This window comes from Neophocaena asiaeorientalis, unplaced genomic scaffold, assembly GCF_003031525.2.
Source record: "Neophocaena asiaeorientalis asiaeorientalis breed wild unplaced genomic scaffold, Neophocaena_asiaeorientalis_V1.1 scaffold45, whole genome shotgun sequence".
Classification (NCBI taxonomy): domain Eukaryota; kingdom Metazoa; phylum Chordata; class Mammalia; order Artiodactyla; family Phocoenidae; genus Neophocaena; species Neophocaena asiaeorientalis.
The window spans coordinates 6,693,623-6,715,256 of record NW_020174642.1 but is presented as its reverse complement, the minus strand read 5'-3'; the positions used below and the strand labels follow the sequence as shown (position 1 = coordinate 6,715,256).

Below are 21,634 nucleotides of genomic sequence, written 5' to 3'. Positions count from 1 at the left end.
TATACGTATATATATATATATATATATATATATATATATATACATTATTTTTCATATTCTTTTCCATTATGGTTTATCACAGGATACTGAATACAGTTTACTGCGCTGTACAGTAGGACCTCACTCTTTATAAGTTCTACACATAATAGTTTGCATCTGCTAATCTCAAACTCCCACTCCATCCCTCCCCCACCCCCTTCCCACTTGGCAACCACAAGTCTGTTCTCTGTGTAGCTCAGGGATTTTTAACCATCTTTGTGTTATAGCTCTTTCTGGCAGACAGGTAAGACCTAAGATTGCTTTCTCAGAATGTGTTTAAATAGATAAGAATAAAATAAATATGACTACAAAAGACACCGATAATATTAAAATGCACTCATTAAAATATTTTTAAAACAAAATTGTGCTCTGTTTTCAAGTATTAATTAAGAAGAGCTAGCGTCTTGAAAGGGTGGTGAGCAGAAATGTTATTTCAAAATCTCTGAAGCAACTACATGTTGGAATACTGTGACTTCTACTATGACACAGTCACAGTTGAGGCTAAAATGATGGTGGTGTGTTACACATTCATAGTAAAAAAAAAAAAATAGCCTAAGAGGTGATTGAGAAAAAACAATTCCTCTTCCCCCACCCCTCCCCACCATCCTAGGACATGGGCACTCCTGATTCTACCCCGAATCGCTCCAGGCTCCGTGCACCTGTGTGTAAACCCTGCTGTGAGTGAGGCTTCTACATACAGTAATTCTGATAACGTCACAGAAATCGGGCCAACCTATTGAATCCTTCTTGGTTGATTTCCCTACAAACACTCCCTTGCCACTGATAACAAAGATGCTGTTACTTCTGGAAGAGTAGTTGAGATATTTCACAGAATTGCAATTAACTCCCTTTCCACTAGGACACCACTGGGGGCACTAGTGTTGGCAGTCACCACTCCCTTGGTGTTCATGTCATTGGAGCAATGATACCCATGGGGAGACAGTCCAACACGCCCTCCTCTGGACATGATGGTACAGTTTCTTACATGGAAACAAAGGAGGAGATAGCAGCTCAGGTACACACGTAATTATCTGTCTTCACAGCCTCATGGGCTGCATTTCTCAGAACTGTGAACCTGGATTTTTACAGTTAAGACACTATTCGGTTGCATGCAACTTTGTATTACCATGATTTCATCGTATCTCTTACCAGGAAAAAGAAAGCATACTCATCTACAGAGTAATGCAGACAACAGCTCCCTTTATAAGTCCTCCAGCAGCCTCTACTGCTGACAGGATAAATCCTCATCCCCTTTGCAAAGCAAAAGGCCCTTCTAAGCCCTGGCTCTCGCACCCTCTTCATCTTTGTTGCCTCCAGGATTTAGCCTGGTGTGTACTTACCTTTTCCCGACTGCTCAATGTGTTCATGGCTCCATGACCAGCAGCTGCTCCTTCCTGAGGGTGCTCGTCCTGCTGTTTACTTCTCCGTCAAATTCCACCTGTTCTTCAAAGGGCAGGTTGAATATTACCTCCTCTGAACTTAAAAAAAAAAAAATTAAACACTTCTTCAGAGGCAGCGTAGTGTAAAGGTTAAGAGTACAGTGTTCTGCTTCTGTTACGAATTGCTGTGTGTCTTTCAACTACTTACTTAACCCCTCTGAGATTCAGTTTCATCCTCTGCAAACTAGTGCTAATAATCATGCCCACTCATAGGGTGGGTGGTGTGAGGTTAAAACATATAAAGCACCATAAAACTCTGCCTGTTCACACTAATAATTATATAAGAGTTAGCTGTTATTGTTATGTGTTTACAATAAACAAAACGCACAAAATATGACTTACCCAAAGGAAATTTACCACAGATGACAGAAAGTTCTTAGAAGTCAATAAATTACTGTTTTTCCCCCCAAACAGTAACATTTATAAGTAAACAATTCAAAAAGAAATTAAAAGGTAAAAAATCTTGAAGATATTTCAACAATTGTTCATTCATTTGTACACCAAAAGTTTACTGAGCACCTACTATGTGCTGCAGTGTGCAGGGGCCTGCAGATCCATCAGGGAGAAAGACTGACTTGGTCCTCACTTTCATGTAGTTTACAATAGATCAGGGAAGAGAGGTATTTAATAAATCATTAGAATAGAACATGGGGTGTACAACATTTCCTAGCCTGGGGTTCCAGGAAGACTTCCTTGGGGAGGTGGCATTAAGGTGGAGACATAAAGAAGGACGAGCACTTGGCAGGTAAGGAGGCAGCCTGGGAGAGAGATGAGTGTTCTGGGCACAGGGCTACATGGCATTTGCAAAGGCCTGGAGCTTGCCTTCTGGGACGTGAGGAAGGGTATTGAGTTGGGGAGCGTAGAGGGGGTGGAACAGGAGCTTAGGGCTGAGCCACACCATGTAGGGCTCTGTGGGGCCCTTGAACACATCAGCACCATCTTAGCTGAACGAGCAGCATCTTGGAGTTTCAGTCAAGGAAGAGGTAGGATCAGACTTGCCTTTTCAAGTCATCTTCTGTGACATGACACGGGGAATGGATTGGAAAGAGGCTAACGTAGATGCTGGAAGTCGGGCTATCAGGTGCTTTCAGTAATCCAAGCTAAAATTAGGGATGCGCGGACAAGGGCTGAGAGGGGCCAGGGGCTCTGAGTTTCACGTTCCAGACAGAGTCAGTAGGCAGCTCTGACAGGTGGGTGGGGCGTGGGTGGAGAGGCAGACGGGGTCTCCGAGATGACTCCTGACTTTCTGGCATGAAAAAGAGGTGGATTGGATGTGGGTATGTTACTGAATCCAAGGACACTGGAACTTCCTCTGTAGCTAACACCCACTCATCCGTTATCAGACACCCACGCTGTTAGAATGTCTTAATGTTATATCAGTGTGGAACTCACTCTGGTACATAATCCCAATACTGAAACAGGATCCAAGTTTGGGAGTGAGGTTCGAGGGAATGCACTAGGGCTGCCTCAGATGTGATCTGGGGTCTGTGCTGTTGGGTCTGATGTTCAAAAGAGAGGGCTGGGCAGGAGGGATGCCTTTACTGTTTAAGTCTACAAATAGAAAGTGAAATATGTAAGTGAATGAGATTCTCCTAGACGTAGGGTGTGGGAGAAGCAGCCCCAGACTGAGTCGTGGGCAGCCCCAAGGCCAGGCAGAGCAGGAGACATTGGCAAATGAGAATAAGAAGGAGCCAGGGGTCCAAGAAACACAGCTTTTCACTGATCAGATAATCAGAGGTTTTAAAAGACACGTCAACATTCTGTATCCACAAGCATGCAGAGGCGAATGGCCTCATACATGGCCTCCGATAGAGTAATTTGGCCAAGCTGTTTTGGAGGCAATTTGACAATGTATAACTAAAGTTTAAAACTGTTTATTATTCATAATCTTTGACCCAGTAAATGTACTTCTAAGAACTAATAAGAAATATGCATCAGGATTATGTGTAAGAGCGTTCTCTGCGTTAGTTGTAATGTTAAAACCTCCAAACCAACTTGGATCATCAATAATATAGAAATGATTTAAAATGTACAAAATATTTATAAGCTGAAATATTATGTAGTCTTTAAGTCACGGCAACGTGCTAAAATGTTAAAATTTAAAAAGGCATTAAGGGGGGCTTCCCTGGCGGTCCAGTGTTTAAGACTTGGCGCTTCCACTGCAGGGGGCACAGGTTCGATCCCTGGTCAGGGAAATAAGATCCCACCTGCTGCGTGGCATGGCCACCCCCCCCAGCTTCAGCGCTATTTTCAGGTGAGAGATCCAATTTTTGGGGGGTGAAATTTGGAACGGCATTATGTAAAGCTGAAAAGGCAGGATAAGTGCTCGGCTTTTCTCTCACTAGGTAAGATTAAAATGAAATGTCTCTAAAACGTTAACAGCAGTTATCTCTTCAAAGGAAAACAAAATTAGTAAGGTTTTTTAAAACCAGACTTTCCATTTTTATGCAGTTAATCTGAAAATTCAATTTCCCTAGCACAAACCTTTCCCAAACATTCCAGATTTTACTGTAAATGAGAAGTACTTACTGTGCTCTGCTGAGAAACTTTCCACACACTGTCGTGGCCAAACCATATGAAATAACTTACTCTCAGAGTCGTTCGATTTTACAAACCCAAGAGCCTACTGTTCAGTAAGCGTTCAGGGTTATTATTTCATGTCAATTTAAATTATTTCATTTAACTGACTGAGTTAGAAGAGTTTGCACCTCACCCAAAAGGAACGCTGATAAAGCAGGTTTCCTGCCCAATGCCTTTGCTCAGGGAGGTCCCTTTACCCCCAAGTTCCTTCTCTGTGCCTGGCAAACTCCTATTCATCCCTTAAGGCCCAACTCAAATGTCACCTCCTTCAGCTTCCAGAGGAAGCTCTTCTTACTCCTCTCTTCTGCCTTTTGCAAGTTGTCCACACTGCATGATAAGACTTATGTATTGCTGTAATGATTTGTTGTGAAGCTTCTTTTTCTCCTTAAACCAGGCTCTGTGGGGTGATCAATTTGTCTTTTAACCCCAATGCCAACACAAGGCCTGCTACATGGTAAGAAAGAAACAGGGTGGTCAGAGATGCTGTTCACATGAACACAGAGTCATCCAGATTTAGTAACTGATGTCACCCATTTAAGTGATGATGTTCTAGGTCAGAGGGGAAGCTAGTCCAAAGCTAGGTGCGTCAGAGAGGATACCAAATACGTTACTGACTTGAATGACTAAACTAAAAAACAAAGATTTAGACTTCCTATTTTGATTCATAACCCAAAGAACATCCTACAACATCTTACTTTGAAGAGAAAAATGGGTTTTACATTTCTCAACCTGATGAAATTGATAAACACTAAATATAAATGCGTATGCTGGGGATATGGCTTTACCTATGGGTGGCATACATATATTCAATTTAGCCCAACAAATTACTTTCTATGTATGTTTTGTGTTCCCTGAGGCCTTAAGAACCCTGACCATCATATATAAAGTGTTCTAAGATTCCTTTTAGCTCTCTATTTGCTTCCTTAGAACAGGGGTCTCCAAAGTATTGCACCCCAATAACCTAAGAGGGTACAATAAGAAAGTAATAGAACTATTCACATTTAGCTTCTGCTTCATCCTTTTAAATGTTTGCATTTTGTGCATATTTTAAAATGTACATCATATATTAGTAAAGGACAAAAAATTTATATATGATGCACGTATGTCCCAAAGTGTTCGTGTGTGTGTGTGTGTGGGCGCGCGCACGCGCAGAGAGGGACTGTACATTTTTTAATCCACTGCTCTAGACTAGTGTTTATTAAACTTTAATGTGCAGACAGGTTCCCTGGGGATTGTGTTAAAATGCAGATTCTGATTTAGAAGATCTGGACTGAGGTCTGAGAATCAGCACTTCTAGAAAACTCCCAGGTGATGTGATGCTGAGGCTGGAGGTGGCTACACTTTGGATTGCAATCAGCCTTTTGCAGCCCTGGTTCTTCATCTGAACCGCACAGCATGGAACACTGAAGGTGGTTCCAATAACTGTTTATTTGTGACTCCCACAGATAGCCGTAACTAGCACTGCTCGAGAGCAGAGGAGAGAAGGTAACTCATTCCAAGCAAAGGAAGCTGTGGGGACATGAAGCCTGACTTCTCTCACAGAGAAAGGGGCCTCCAAGGAGCATGCTGGCACACGGCTTTACCTGTGCGAGAAAGTTCAAGGGCACTAGCCAACTTCATTAAAACAAACAAACAAACCAAAAAACCCCACTGTTTATAAATCACCGTACAGTCTTACAAAACAGTCCTGGCGTCAGCAATTCTTTTCCAGTGTTTGGCTTCTATCTGAGAACTTCCTTTACGAGAAGCATTGCTGGAAACCAAGGTCTTGACCACTTCTAATGGTCAAAGATCCTGGGGTGCTAACGTTAAGTGGCAGAGCACTAAGTCCGGAGTTTCTGACTAATAATGGCAAAATCCATACACCCTCACCCTAATGGGACCCTGATGTTGGGAGTCAGTGGGTTACAAATGCTCTCTGTCCAAAAGAAGAGAAGAAATAAAATACATACGTATAGCCCCCAATGAATATTTGTGAGTGAATATACACATTCACACATACACACACATTTTTGAAAAATAAAATGATTCTCTTAATTTGCAAAGTCTACCCAGCAATTCACGTTTGTGTGTCCCATAGAACTTTTGAAAGACAACTTTGGTCTAATTTGAACCATATGCCTTAGCTTAATTTCTGAGCTGGTTTACTATGGAATAGTGGTTACAAATGCATTTTTGAATATCTAACAGCTTTTCCACTGTGTAACTGGTGTCAACAAAAAGTGGCGTATAACTGAATTAGAAAGACGCTTCTTCTGACTCTAGGTCCGCTCTCCACACAAATGTAAGGCAGCCCAACAGGACTCAGCCTCTAACCACCTCAACACCTAAGGGCACAGGTTCAAGATTAACAAAGAAAATGGAGACAAGAGGACAGACGAGGAAATTCCAAGAGGCCTTTAAGTTGTCCGCTTGAGATGAGCTGGCCCCTGAATTTAGACTTCTTGGTCAATTCTTAATGTTTTATCCTGGATCTATCTTCAGCACTATTTTCAGGTGAGAGATCCAATTTTGGGGGGATGAAATTGGGAACGGGACCATGGTTGAAAGACCTGGGCACGACCCTCTTGTTTGTTCTGTGCACCATCCTTTGTTTCCTCTTGATCATTGATGATAAAGGTCATGAAATGAAAAAGGCCAAAACGCCCCTCTTTGGGTTGTGGGGAGAGACAAGGTGTATATCTTGTATCACAATGCCAAACTTGGGGGAACAGAATGGATGGCTATGGAGAAGAGCTTTAAGAAGGAAGGAAATGATGCTTTGCCTCCATGCCTTTGGTGGCTATGTGATGACTCTTCAACCCAGGGGAATAGTCCTCTGCCACCACTCTTCTCCATCAGCGCAGCCAGTGGGCAGGTGGGCACATTCCTCACCTACTTGACACTTCCGTAGCCTTTCAGACTGTTACTACAGTCTTCTCCCAACTTCTCCCTACTTTTCTGGCCCTTTTTCAGTTTTATTTTAGACTCCTCCTCTTCCATAATCTCCTTAAAATGATAGTTCCCCCATGGCCCCATACTCCAAATCATTTTCTTCTCACTAAACACACTCCCGTATCCACTCCCATGGTTTGAGATGCCACCTTTATTGTTCAGGAAGCCCAGACCTTGCATCTCCATCCCAGGTCTCCCTCTCCCCTGCAAGAACATCACTGTAAGTCAAGAAATGATTCTGTTGTCCCATTTGATTGACCACAGGTTAGCTTCATTATCCACTGTCTAGGTCAGCTCCCCTGCTCCTGTAGACCCTCAGGCTCTGAAAGATACTGAATTACTCCTAGTTTATCTCTACATCCCTTGAAGCTGTCACCTCTCCCTTCCCACTTCTACTTCCTTGGTTTAGATGCACATCCTTTCTTCAGTGATTCCAGCAAGTTGCCCTCCCTCTAAAGCATCCCCCATAGTGCAGCCTCTGTGCTCTCCCTGAATACTCCTCAGCTGCCCAGCCCAGTGACCCCTTATTATCTACAAACCAAAGCCTCAGCTCCTGACCTTGTGAACATGGTATGTGAGACCTTCAGGAACTGGCCCCGCCTATATTTTAGCTTTGACACCAGCCATTCTGCAGCCTGCTCCGTGATGAATGACTTTCAGTGGCCCAAATGGGTTGGTCCTCTATTGATTGATTCAATGCACTGAAATATACCAAAGCCATCTGCTGGAAGCCCTCTTCCTTTCTTTCCCTGCTTTCTCATATCTATTTTTTGAGACATTGCCCATTCTAGGCAGGTGCTTTCTCTGCTTGTTCTCATGGGTTAGGCGCTTTCCTTATGGTTCTATCTCCCAGAATATTTATCTCAGTGTAGTTGAGTTGTTTACTTGTATATATCTAATTGCAATAATAATTATCAAACTGACAGCCACCAGTAGTGGAGAACATAGGTGATCAGCATTGTGTTGGTAGTTCATATACTTGAACTCCAAACTTCAGAGGAACACTGGTCAAAATAAGTAAATGGAGGCTCAGATAAGTTAGAGAGTGTGCCTAAGGTCACACACCTAGTCAGCAATGGTGACAACGTTTAGATCCTAGTCTGTCTGACTCAAAAGCCAGCTCTCTATCCATCATACCCCACTGCCTCTCATTGGAATGTGAGCTCCCATATATTATCTGGTTTATGCTGGTGCCTAGGTTCTAGCAGGGGCTTCATGTTTGTGAATGTATGAATAAGTGAATGCATGAATGGAAGCAAAGGGAGCTTGGACTCTTCCAGTTTTGGAAAAGCAGTCTGGGGTCTCCAAAGAAAATCTCCTACATACTGGTTGTATTGATGAGCTAAGTTGAGGGAAAATCACTTTGACTCAGTCTCCTGTAGCACACGCGGCTGCTTACCAATGGAAGACATGGATGGTACCGTGCCTACAAAGTCAGTGTTCCCTGGAGGTACACTGTGCTGTGCTGCCTACAACCCTTACTCCAAACTGCTCCTCTTCCTGTATCATTTATTTCTGTGAGTGGCTCCACTGTCACTCAACCCAGATGCTGGAGTCTGCTTCCCCTCCCCCTTCCTTCATGACCACAGCCACATGTCATCCAGTTTTATCTCCCGAATAACTTTTGTTTCCACCCACTGCTCCCCTGCCCTTTTATGGCTTCACCCTGATCACTGCATCCCTGGCCCCTCCTTACCCCTCTCCACTCTGACCCTTTTCAGAGCCAATCTCTCTAACCGCAAATATAACCTTTCAAAAATTAGAACTTGTCCATGTCGGTTCCCTATGCCAACCCTCAAATCGTTCTTCAGTTCTCACGTGATAAAGTCTATACACTGTTTACCCAACGTCCAAGACTTCTGGCTACCATGTTGGTCACATCTCTGGATGTTCTCTCCACCATCCACACTTCAACAATGCCAAGCAGCTTCCACTTCTCCACACACTGCGCACTGTCCCACAGTTTTCTACCTGCTTTTGCCCCCAATGTCTCCCTTGCCTGAAAACCCCATCCTAGAACCAGATCCCTCAATGGTCCCCGTGGTTCTTCCCTTGGCTCACTCCTCCCCTGCACCTTCATTTAAGGTCCTGCCTCTCCTTTACCATTATAAACGGTAATATCAATACACTCACCACAGTATGATTTTCTCTTCATGTTTCTTCTTCCCTTTATAGATGGCTAGTTCTTTGAGGACAGGGATTAGGCCACGTTCATCTTTGTACCCACAGTAACACAGCCCCTGGCATATAGTAGATGTTCAAACAAAAAAATAATAACTCATACTCATGACTCTATAAATGAGTCATCGAATAAACGGATTAATATTCAATCCATAAATTAAAGAACGAATAAATGTCAAAGACATGGCCAAAAACATGTGAGGAGTTTCAACGCATTTATCATGACATGTGAAGTTTTCTAAACGGCTTCTTTTTGAAATGATTTATATTTGCACATTGCTGTATCTCTGTGGGAAATGAGTTTCCACAATGTTGAAATCCTCTGGATTAGGAAACACTTCCTTTTATCTCTCCTGACTCAGACGCTCCCGGAAACTGGGCTAACCCTTTCAGCTCACTCAGCTGATGACTCTTATCCTCTGGTTCACTAGTGTCCTTAAAGTACTTGGATGTTCAGAGATGGCTTTCTCCCCGAGAACAGTTTACTTCTTAGGGTATGAATAATTGCTTGAAGGATTAGAGGTTTCCACTGGAGAAGCACAATTACTTTCACATGTGCATTTGTCCTTCACTTGTTAGCCCCACCCCAATCAGCCTGGAAATTATTGCAGGGCCCTATTCATCTTCATTTATTTGGTGGCCATTTTTGCAGCTTTCTCAGCAATATCTTTAAGAGGCCCAAAGAACATGGAGACCATGGCAAGTTCAACAGGGAAGGAGGAAGTCTCATGGATCTGTAGGGTGGACAGGTGTTTCTTCTAATCCCCGCACCCCCAGTTCTTCCCATCAGCCATCAAACCATCCCATTTGATCTCTAGGGTTTGCTTATTAAAATCAAAGGTGCTAAGTATTATTTTGGACAGACCATTACCACCTTCTTGTCATGAGAGAATTGGACCTAGTTTCTAGTAAGATATTATTATTACCATTTAAAATAAACTGTGGAATGGATGGTTGATGGAAATTGTAGAATTCACGCATAGCTTAGGACTGAAAACAATGATGTAACTCCAGTGGGACACCCTCCACCCTGGGCAGGCACTGAACTATGGCACTACTCCCTTGAAACTGACACTATTTCCCAATGACTCCTAATCACCAACATATTACTCATTCACTCATTTACTCACTCACTCACTCATTCATTGATTCAGTAAACATTTAACACTATTGTAAGAGAAATGTGGTCTTTGCAATACATAAAGGTGAATGATGCATGGTACTTGCCCTCAAACATATACTGATGACATATACATAAATTGTTACTGCACCAGGAAGAATAGAGCCTTTTATGCCTAAACACTGTCTCATGGACACTTCCATATTGCTATTATAAAACTTATGATATTTGTTGGTTCATGTGTTTCTCTTATCCCACAAGACAGGCAGCTATGTGAAGACAGGGACCTTATCTTATTCTAACACTCTGCATTGTCCTTATCTAACACGGTCTTCCCTGCTGACATGAATGAATGTAATATATGAAACTGCACTAACAATTTCCAGGAAAAGGATTGATTCTTTCCAGTTGGAGGAGTATCAGAAGTCTTCATGCATTTTCTGTAGGAAGAAGAATAGAGCAAAGAGAACTGCTTTCAAGGGGAATTGCTCAGGCAAAAGTATGGGGTGTTGGTAAAGTACTTTGCTAAGTACACTCATTTGATTGCATCAAAGGGTATATCACTGATTCTCAACTATGGCTGCATGTAAAAAGCACCTGGGGAAATTTTAAAATTCCCTAATACCTTGGCTCTACCATAGGTCACTTGAATCAGAATCTCTCAAGGAGGTGGCTGAGTGGGAGACATATGAGTAGGAGACGGAATTTGGGTACTTTCTCCAAGCTCCCCATTTGCTTCTAATGTGTATCCATGGTTGAGCATCACTGTAGTACCTGTAGAAAGGTAGTATGAGGCCAGATTGGAAGCTATACTGGCAATAGATTTTAAAAGGCCATGGAGAGATAGCTTCAAGATGGTGGAGGAGTAAGACGCGGATATCACCTTCCTCCCCACAAATACATCGGAACTACATCTACACGTGGAACAACTCCTACAGAACACCTACTGAAAGCTGGCAGAGTACCTCAGACCTCCCAAAAGGCAAGAAACTCCCCACGTACCTGGGTAGGGCAAAAGAAAAAAGAAAAAACAGAGACAAAAGAATAGGGATGACACCTGCACCAGTGGGAGGGAGCTGTGAAGGAGGAAAGGTTTCCACACACTAGGAAGCCCCTTCACAGGCGGAGACTGCGGGTGGCGGAGGGGGAAAGCTTAGGAGTCGCGGTGGAGAGCACAGCCACAGGGGTGCGGAGGGCAAAGAGGATTGGTGCCGGCCAGCACTCACCAGCCCGAGAGGCTTGTCTGCTCACCCGCCGGGGCAGGTGGGGCTGGGAGCTGAGGCTCAGGCTTCGGTCCGAGCGCAGGGAGAGGACTGGGGTTGGCGGCGTGAACACAGCCTGCAGGGGGTTAGTGCACCACGGCTAGCCGGGAGGGAGTCCGGGGAAAAGTCTGGACCTGCCGAAGAGGTGAGAGACCCATTGTTTTGGGGTGCACGAGGAGAGGGGATTAAGAGCACCGCCTAAACAAGCTCCAGAGACGGGCGCGAGCCGCGGCTAAAAGCGCGGACCCCAGAGAGAGGCATGAGACGCTAAGGCTGCTGCTGCCACCACCAAGAAGCCTGTGTGTGAGCACAGGTCACCATCCACACCTCCCTTCCAGGGAGCCTGTGCAGCCTGCCACTGCCAGGGTCCCGGGATCCAGGGACAACTTCCCCGGGAGAACTCACGGCGCGCCTCAGGCTGGTGCAATGTCCCTCGGGCCTCTGCCACCGTAGGCTCGCTCCGCATCCATGTCCCTCCCTCCCCCCAGCCTCAGTGAGCCAGAATCCCCGAATCAGCGGCTCCTTTAACCCTGTCCTGTCTGAGCGGGAACAGACGCCCTCAGGTGACCTACACACAGAGGTGGGGCCACACCCAAAGCTGAGCTCCGGAGCTGTGCGAACAAAGAAGAGAAGGGAATCTCTCCCAGCAGCCTCAGAAGCAGCGGATTACATCTCCACAATCAACGTGATTTACCTCCATCTGTGGAATACATGAATACACAAGGAATCAGCCCAAAATTGAGGCAGTGGACTTTGGGAGCAACTGTAAACTTGGGGTTTGCTTTCTGCATCTAATTTGCTTTTGGTTTTATGTTTATCTTAGTTTAGTGTTTAGAGCTTATTGTCTTTGGTAGATGTGTTTACTGATTTGGTTGCTCTCTTCCTTACATATATATATATATATTTCCTTTTTCTCCTTTTGTGACTGTGTATGCATATGCTCCTTTGTGTGATTTTCTCTGTATAGCTTTGCTTTTACCATTTGTCCTAGGGTTCTGTCTGTCCGTTTTCTTTTTTTTTAAATATAGTTTTTACTGCTTGTTACAATTGGTGGATTTGTTTTTTGGATTGGTTGCTCTCTTCTTTCTTTCTTTCTGTCTTTTATTACTTTTTTAATTTTTAAAATTTTAATAACTTTATTTTATATTATTTTATTTCTCTTTCCTTCTTTCTTTCTCTTTCTTTCTTTCTTTCTTTCTTTCTTTTTTTCCCTCCCTTTTCTTCTGAGCCATGTGGCTGACAGGGTCTTGGTGCTCTGGCTGGGTGACAGGCCTGAGCCTCTGAGGTGGGAGAGCCAAGTTCAGGGCATTGGTCCACCAGAGACCTCCCAGCCCCATGTAATATCAAATGGCAAAACTCTCTCAGAGTAAAGACCGAGCTCCACTCAATGACCAGCAAGGTACAGTGCTGGACACCCTAAGCCAAACAACTAGCAAGACAGGAACACAACCCCACCCATTAGCAGAGAGGCTGCCTAAAATCATAATAAAGTCACAGACAGCCCAAAACACACCACTGGATGCAGTCCGGCTCACCAGAAAGACAAGATCCAGGCTCATCCACCAGAACACAGGCACTAGTCCCCTCCATCAGGAACCCTACAGAACCCACTGAACCAACCTTACCAATGGGGGGAAACACCAAAAACAATGGGAACTACAAAATTGCAGCCTGTGAAAGGAGACCCCAAACAGAGTAAGGTATTACTCTACCCAACAACGATCTCATTCAGATTTGATGGATAAATTAAAACCTTTACAGACAAGCAAAAGCTAAGAGAATTCAGCACCACCAAACCAACTTTACAATAAATGCTAAAGGAACTTCTCTAGGCAGGAAACACAAGAGATGGAAAAAACCTACAATAACAAACCCAAAACAATTAAGAAAATGGGAATAGGAACATATATATCAATAATTACCTTAAGTGTAAATGGATTAAATGTTCCAACCAAAAGACATAGACTGGGTGAATGGATACAAAAACAAGACCCATATAGATCCTGTCTACAAGACACCCACTTCAGACCTAGGGACACATACAGACTGAAAGTGAGGGAATGGAAAAAGATATTCCATGCAAATGGAAATCAAAAGAAAGCTGGAGCAGCAATTCTCATATCAGAAAAAGTAGACTTTAAAATAAAGACTATTACAAGAAACAGAGAAGGATACTACATAATGCTCAAGGGATTGATCCAAGACGAATATATAACAATTGAAAATATTTATGCACCCAATATAGGAGCACCTCAATACATAAGGCAAACGCTAACAGCCATAAAAGGGGAAATCAACAGTAACACAATCATAGTAGGGGACTTTAACACCACACTTTCACCAATGCACAGATCATCCAAAATGAAAACAAATAAGGAAACACAAGCTTTAAATGATACATTGAACAAGATGGACTTAATTGATATTTATAGGACATTCCATCCAAAAACAACAGAATACACTTTCTTCTCAAGTGCTCATGGAACATTCTCCAGGATAGATCATATCTTGGGTCACATATCAAGCCTTGGTAAATTTACGAAAATTGAAATCATATCAAGTATCCTTCCAACCACAATGCTATGAGACTACATATCAATTACAGGAAAATAATCTGTGAAAAATTCAAACACATGGAGGTTAAACAATATACTACTAAAAAACCAAGAGATCCCTGAAGAAATCAAACAGGATATCAAAAAATACCTAGAAACAAATGACAATGAAAATATGATGACCCAAAACCTATGGGATGCAGCAAAAGCAATTCTAAGAGGGAGGTTTATAGCAATACAATCCTACCTCAAGAAACAAGAAATATCTCAAATAAACAATGTAAGCTTACACCTAAAGCCATTAGAGGAAGAAGAACAACAACAAAAAACCCCCCCCCAAAGTTGGCAGAGGGAAAGAATTCATAAAGATCAGTTCAGAAATAAATGAAAAAGAAATGAAGGAAACAGTAGCAAAGATCAATAAAACTAAAACCTGCGTCTTTGAGAAGGTAACCAAAATTGATAAACGACGAGCCGGACTCATCAAGAAAAAAAAGGAGAAGACTCAAGTCAATAGAAATGAAAAAGAAGTAACAGCTGACACTGCAGAAATACAAAAGATCATGAGAGATTACTACAAGCAACTATATGCCAATAAAATGGACAACTTGGAAGACCTGGACAAATTCTTAGAAAAGCACACCTCCCAAGACTGAACCAGGAAGAAATAGAAAATGTAAACAGACCAATCACAAGCACTGAAATTGAAACTGTGATTAAAAGTCTTCCAACAAACAAAAGCCCAGGACCAGATGGCTCCACACGTGAATTCTATCAAACATTTAGAGAAGAGCTAACAACTATCCTTCTAAAACTCTTCCAAAATATAGCAGGGGGAGTAATACTCCCAAACTCATTCTATGAGGCCACCATCACCCTGATACCAAAACCAGACAAAGATGTCACAAAAAAAGAAAACTACAGACCAATATCACTGATGAATATATATGCAAATATCCTCAACAAAATACTAGAAAACAGAATCCAACAGCCCATTAAAAGGATCATGTACCATGATCAAGTGGGGTTTATCCCAGGAATGAAAGGATTCTTCAATATACACAAGTCAATCAATGTGACACACCATAGTAACAAATTGAAGGATAAAAACTATATGATAATCTCAATAGATGCAGAAAAAGCTTTTGACAAAATGCAACACCTATGTATGATACAACTCTCCAGAAAGTAGGCATAGAGGGAACTTACCTCAACATAATAAAGGCTATATATGACAGACCCACAGCCAACATCATTTTCAATGGTGAAAAACTGAAACCATTTCCACTAAGATCAGGAATAAGACAAGGTTGCCCACTCTCACCACAATTATGCAACATAGTTTTGGAAGTTTTAGCCACACCAATCAGAGACAAAAAAGAAATAAAAGGAATCCAAATCAGAAAAGAAGTAAAACTGTTACTGTTTGCAGATGACATGATATTATACACAGAGAATCCTAAAGATGCTACCAGAAAACTACTAGAGCTAATCAATGAATTTGGTAAAGCAGCAGAATACAAAATTAATGCATAGAAATCTGTTGCATTCTTATATGATAATGATGAAAAATCTGAAAGAGAAAGAAAGGAAACACTCCATTTACCATTGCAACAAAAAGAATAAAATACTTAGGAATAAACCTACCTAAGGAGACAAAAGACCTGTACGCAGAAAACTATAAGACACCGATGAAAGTAATTAAAGATGACACAAATAGATGGAGAGATATACCATGTTCTTGGATTGGAAGAATCAACATTGTGAAAATGACTCTACTACCCAAACTAATCTACAGATTCAATGCAATCCCTATCAAACGACCAATGGCATTTTTCACAGAACTAGAACAAAAATTTTCACAATTTGTATGGAAACACAAAAGACCCCGAATACCCAAAGCAATCTTGAGAAAGAAAAACGGAGCTGGAGGAATCAGGCGCCCTGATTTCAGACTATACTACAAAGCTACAGTAATCAAGACAGTATGGTACTGGCACAAAAATAGAAATATACATCAATGGAGCAGGATAGAAAGCTCAGAGATAAACCCACACAGATGATGACCTTATCTTTGATAAAGGAGGCAAGAATATACAATGGAGAAAAGACAGGCTTTTCAATAAGTGGTGCTGGGAAAAATGGACAGCTACATGTAAAAGAATGAAATTAGAACACTCCCTAACACCGTACAAAAAAATAAATTAAAAATTGGTTAAAAATCTAAATGTAAGGCCAGACACTATAAAACTCTTAGAGGAAAACATAGGTAGAACACTCTATGACATAAATCACAGCAAGATCCTTTTTGACCCACCTCCTAGAGAAATGGAAATAAAAACAAATATAAACAAATGGGACCTAATGAAAGTTAAAACTTTTGAACAGCAAAGGAAACCATAAACAAGATGAAAAGACAACCCTCAGAATGGGAGAAAATATTTGCAAATGAAGCAACTGGCAAAGGATTAATCTCCAAAATATACAGGCAGCTCATGCAGCTCAATATCAAAAGAACAAACAACCCAATCCAAAAATTGGCAGAAGGCCTAAATAGATATTTTTCTAAAGAAGATATACAGATTGCCAACAAACACATGAAAGGATGCTCAACATCACTAATCATTAGAGAAATGCAAATCAAAACTACAATGAGATATCATCTCACACCAGTCAGAATGGCCATCATCAAAAAATCTACAAACAATAAATGCTGGAGAGGGTGTGGAGAAAAGGGAACCCTCTTGCACTGTTGATGGGAATGTAAATGGATACAGCCACTATGGAGAACAGTATGGAGCTTCCTTAAAAAACTAAAAATAGAACTACCATATGACCCAGCAATCCCATTACTGGGTATATACCCTGAGAAAACCATAATTCAAAAAGAGTCATGTACCACAATGTTCATTGCAGCTCTATTTACAACAGCCAGGACATGGAAGCAACCTAAGTGTCCATCAACAGATGAATGCATAAAGAAGATGTGGCACATATATACAATGGAATATTACTTAGGCATAAAGAGAAACAAAATTGAGTTATTTGTAATGAGGTGGATGAACCTAGAGTCTGTCATACAGAGTGAAGTAAGTCAGAAAGAGAAAAACAAATACCGTATTCTAACACATATATATGGAATCTAAAAATAAAATGGTTCTGAAGAACCTAGGGGCAGGATGCAGACATAGAGATGCAGACATAGAGAATGGACTTGAGGACACAGAGAAGGGGAAAGCTAAGCTGGGATGAAGTGAGAGAGTGGCATGGACACATATACACTACCAAATGTAAAATAGATAGCTAGTGAGAAACAGCCACATAGCACAGGGAGATCAGCTCATTGCTTTGTGTCCACCTAGTGTGATGGGATAGGGTAGGTGGTAGGGAGACGCAAGAAGGAGGAGATAGGGGGATATATGTTTATGGATAGCTGATTCACTTTGTTATAAATCAGAAACTAACACACCATTGTAAAGCAATTACACTCCAATAAAGATGTTTAAAATTAAAATAAAATAAAAGGCCATGGAGATCAAACTGGAAAGTTTGGTCTTTCAACAGGCCAAAAGAAGCCAGGCTCATCTGGTAGATAGATTGAGAAGGAGGGAACAGCTGTAAAGAGATTAGTTAGGAGGCTGCTGTATTCATTAAACAACACACGAACTTAAGGGCATCAACACCTACGTTCACCAACAGGTAATCCTCACACACCTCTTACATGTGAAGTGGAGGGTGGAGAGCAAGAGCTGAAATGATTCTGGGCTTTGGTGCCTGGATGAAGAGGACGCCTTGCCTGAAAAGCAGAGGGTATTGACCATAACACGATGAGGTTGGCTCTGGCTCTGATGGTAGGAGTCCATCTCTAGGAAATAAATTGGGGGCTGGCAATGGAGATTTGGGGATCACTGCCCAAGAAGTAGAAGTTGATCACCTTTGAGTCAATGAGATTTGCAAAAAAGAAAAAAATACTGAGAGAAGAAGGCAGCCGAGGGCAGAATCTTGGGGACGGCCTATACTGAAGAGAGAGAGAACTTTCTAGCAAAGCAGCTTGAGGAGGAGCAGCCAGCAGAAGGCACAGCTCTGTAGACTCATCAGAGTGGACAACTAAGGAGGCACGATTTTGAGAGTGAGGACATGATCCAGAGGTCAGAGATTTGGGGGTGAACAAAGGGACACTGATGCTCCCAGGGGCAAAGTCTTAGACTGGAGGGAGACAAATGATTCCCTAAGAGAGCAAGGATTACATTCATCACACACATACGTGTCAAGCACCTACTATTTTCCAGACTCTTGTAGACACTGGGATTCAAGAGTTCAGGCAAGATGCTTGTTCCATGAAGCTTCTGCTCCAGTTGTGGGGCAGAGGAAAAAAGATAAGTTATAAAAAATTTTTGAGCAGTTGAGGATGAAACTTGAGGAACTCTGTCCTTAGTCTGGGGACTGATGTCTTGGTCCTTTGGTGTAAGAGGAACAAAGCTGAAAAATGTTGAACAAACCTGTGCTGGCTCTTGAGAAGCACACAGGCGAAGTGATAAGAGTTGAAGAAAGAAGTTCAAACACTCGTTGAGGAGGGAAGAGGTGGGCTGTTCTGAGTTAGGTATTGGCAAGACTGCCCATGGTAAAAGGTACCCGGGACTCGGGATGACAGATACCACATTAGAAATGTAAACATTTGAAAACCACAGAATGGAAATGCTCAAGGTCACAGCAGCCTCATCAGCTCATGGAATCCAGGTAGTAATTGAGCACGTTAAGAAGCCTACTAACTCTGCTATCTTGTTTCAGGAGAGCTGTAATTTGGTATAACTAGCTATCAATTAGTCCTGTTTTCCTCATCTGTAAAATGAGAGGGTTGGACAAAATGACCTCAAAGTTCTCTCCCAGCATGGTCAGTGCTGAACCTGAGGGCACACGTGAAATTCTGAGTTAATTTGCTTCCTTAACATCTACATCTAATGTTTAACTATTAGCGTTCAGAAATGCAGCTGCAGAACAAACAGGAATCTGTGCATGCAAAATCCTTAGTTTTATGGATCGTCTTGATTTTAAAATAAATTGCCCTGTGAAAATGTCCAACTTAATACTGGTGGGAGAAATCTCAAGTGTTGTGGGTAACTGAGCAGAGTAATTGGTAGGTCATTGATATGACATTGGCAGGACAGACTAGAAAATGATTAGAGATGAATGGGTTCTAATATGTGCAGGCCTGGGAAATTGCTTTGTGAATAATGGGAGAAAAGGGAGACATATTGGTCAAAGGGTTTCAGGGGGTGGGGGAAGGGAAGGAGCTTTTCAAATATTAGGATAAGAGTAGGTAGGGATATTAGATACAGTTATGCAAACGTGACTTCTCTCACAGAGCTAAGAATAATTTAGAGTAATATCTGCAGGACCTTTTAAAAAATTTTTTATTTTATTGACGTATAGTTGATTTACAATTGTGTTCATTTCTGCTGTACAGCAAAGTGATTCGGTTTTATATATACATATATACATTCTGTTTCATATTCTTTTCCATTATGGTTTATCACAGGATAATAAATATAGTTCCTTGTGCTATATGTAAGTCCTTTTTTGTCTTATTCACAAAATTTGTGAATAAGAGTTAACCAGGCCTTGGGTAGATTCTGAAAACCTAAGATAAAATATGATCACCGGAGTGCTAGCGAGCTACCATCATTTAATACTTGAAAAATCGTATCACTTTCCATATGCATTGTGACTTGTGAATAATAATATACATGATCTTGAAAGAAATGAACCTAAGTATACATGGTTTTCCAAAAAGCTGCGTTTTTATCCATCTTGTCATTGAAATCAAGGTCTTTAAGGGTCAAAACTCAGCACTACCTCTGCAAGTTATTTGCATGTAAATTTCATCTGGATTAATAGCTAATTGCTACTTACAGAAGCATGTTCAATATATTACTATTGAAAGGAGGTTTTGGCCTAACTAACTGCATTTTAGTTTTTATACCGAGGCCTTTGTTTATGCAAATAAATTGGGGTTTCAGTCTTACAGTATAAGGTACAAGTCTTAATTGCTTGTTTTTCTGACCAAGTGAATATTCTATTTTATTTACAATGTCATTGAGTAGTGCTTAGTTGTTTTTAAGCACTGGAGTTTTCTTCAAATCAGTAGGATATACATGAGTTGAAATTGAAAAGAGTGGAGAGTAGAGAAGAAAATCATGCCTGAGGTCAAGATGAATCACTTTGGTTGGACCTTCCGGAAATTCCCTGGTCCTCTGAGGTCTGGGTGTTTTATTTTCCCTTTCCTTCCATACCACCCAGGGTAATTAGCAGGAAGCACTCTGGGGGTCTTACCTGGAGTCCAGGTGCTGGGGCCCAGCTCAGGTGAAGATCCCAACCATCTGGGGAAGTGATGAAGGAGGCTGGCTCTGCAGGGAGGAGGCTCGAGGTGCTGGGAGACTGGTTTGCAACCCGCACCTATAGGCTCTGTGCTCACGTGACAGCCGAGAGAGTGGACCAGATGTGCCCTCCACCTGGAGGTGGAAACTGGGCATCGAGCAGGGGCCTCTGTCCCTACCCCAGCAACCCTCACACACCTCCAAGGATAGAGCCCTTGGGCCACGAGCGATTTCTAGCACAAGACTTGGTTTTTATGCATGAAAGACTGTCCCCTTGCATCATAAGATAATTATATCTGATATAGCTCCAGATTTTTCTTAAAGCTATTTGACAAAAAACACTGCCAAGCAGAATTACCACAGAGGCCCGGGAGGTAGCACAGAGTTTTCTTATTCTTCAGAGGTGCTAGGGGACACTGGAAGTTCTTTCTTTCTCCTGAATTCTATCCAAAGGGCACTGGGACCCTGGGAAATTATCTGGGGAAGCCTCACATTTTAGCAGCTCTCAATGTCAACCTGGGGCTTCACACTTTCCCTTGTGGGTCTGATTGTGGCACTAAGTCACGGGTTTTGTGGTTTGTTTTTAAAATGTCAGGTAATTAAGCAGCCCCTTGTGGTGGATAATTATCACAAACAAATGGGAACCCACTAGAAACTTCCCATGACGTTGGCTGGATCTCGTGCACCTTCGTTTGCGATGACCTCTCCATTCATTTCTACAGACGTTTCTTCCCTGCACAATCTGTTCCCATAATGACCTCAGGACAGGATGTGGACAATCTGCACATCGTAACAATGACCAGGTCCGGCAGCCAGGGCCTGGGTGATTCTATAGCGTAAGCAGCATAGTACATGGGCTCACCACATTCTGATAAGAAAAATACTAACATGCCACTCAGCCCAGTTCCCAGAGATTTTCTTTATAGGACCGACCTTAGGAATGAGAGTTCAGAGAAGGAACTATTGACAAATGTCAATGGTTTAGGAAAAGTAGGAGTCTTCTATTTTTCTTTTTTTCTTTTTTCTTTTTTTTTTTGGCCACACTGCATGGCATGCAGGATCCTAGTTCCCGGATCAGGGATTGAACCCTTGGCCCCTGCAGTGGTAGCACAGAGTCTTAGACACTGGACTGCCAGGGAAGTCCCAGGAA

At 42.1% G+C, this 21,634-nt stretch overlaps 1 protein-coding gene across 14 annotated transcripts in view; it reads right to left on the bottom strand.

Annotated features, from left to right (window-relative positions):
- Positions 1 to 21,634, bottom strand: part of KCNJ15 (potassium inwardly rectifying channel subfamily J member 15) — a 50,984-nt gene that overhangs the window by 15,365 nt on the left and 13,985 nt on the right. For 11 of the 14 annotated variants that reach the window (XM_024758223.1, XM_024758219.1, XM_024758221.1 and 8 more), the window contains one exon: positions 1,380 to 1,517. The gene's annotated coding sequence lies outside the window, so the exon portion shown is untranslated. Of the gene's footprint in view, positions 1 to 1,379; positions 1,518 to 9,125; positions 9,462 to 21,634 lie in introns of those variants that run through there. The other 3 variants (XM_024758225.1, XM_024758232.1, XM_024758228.1) reach the window with 2 other exon arrangements.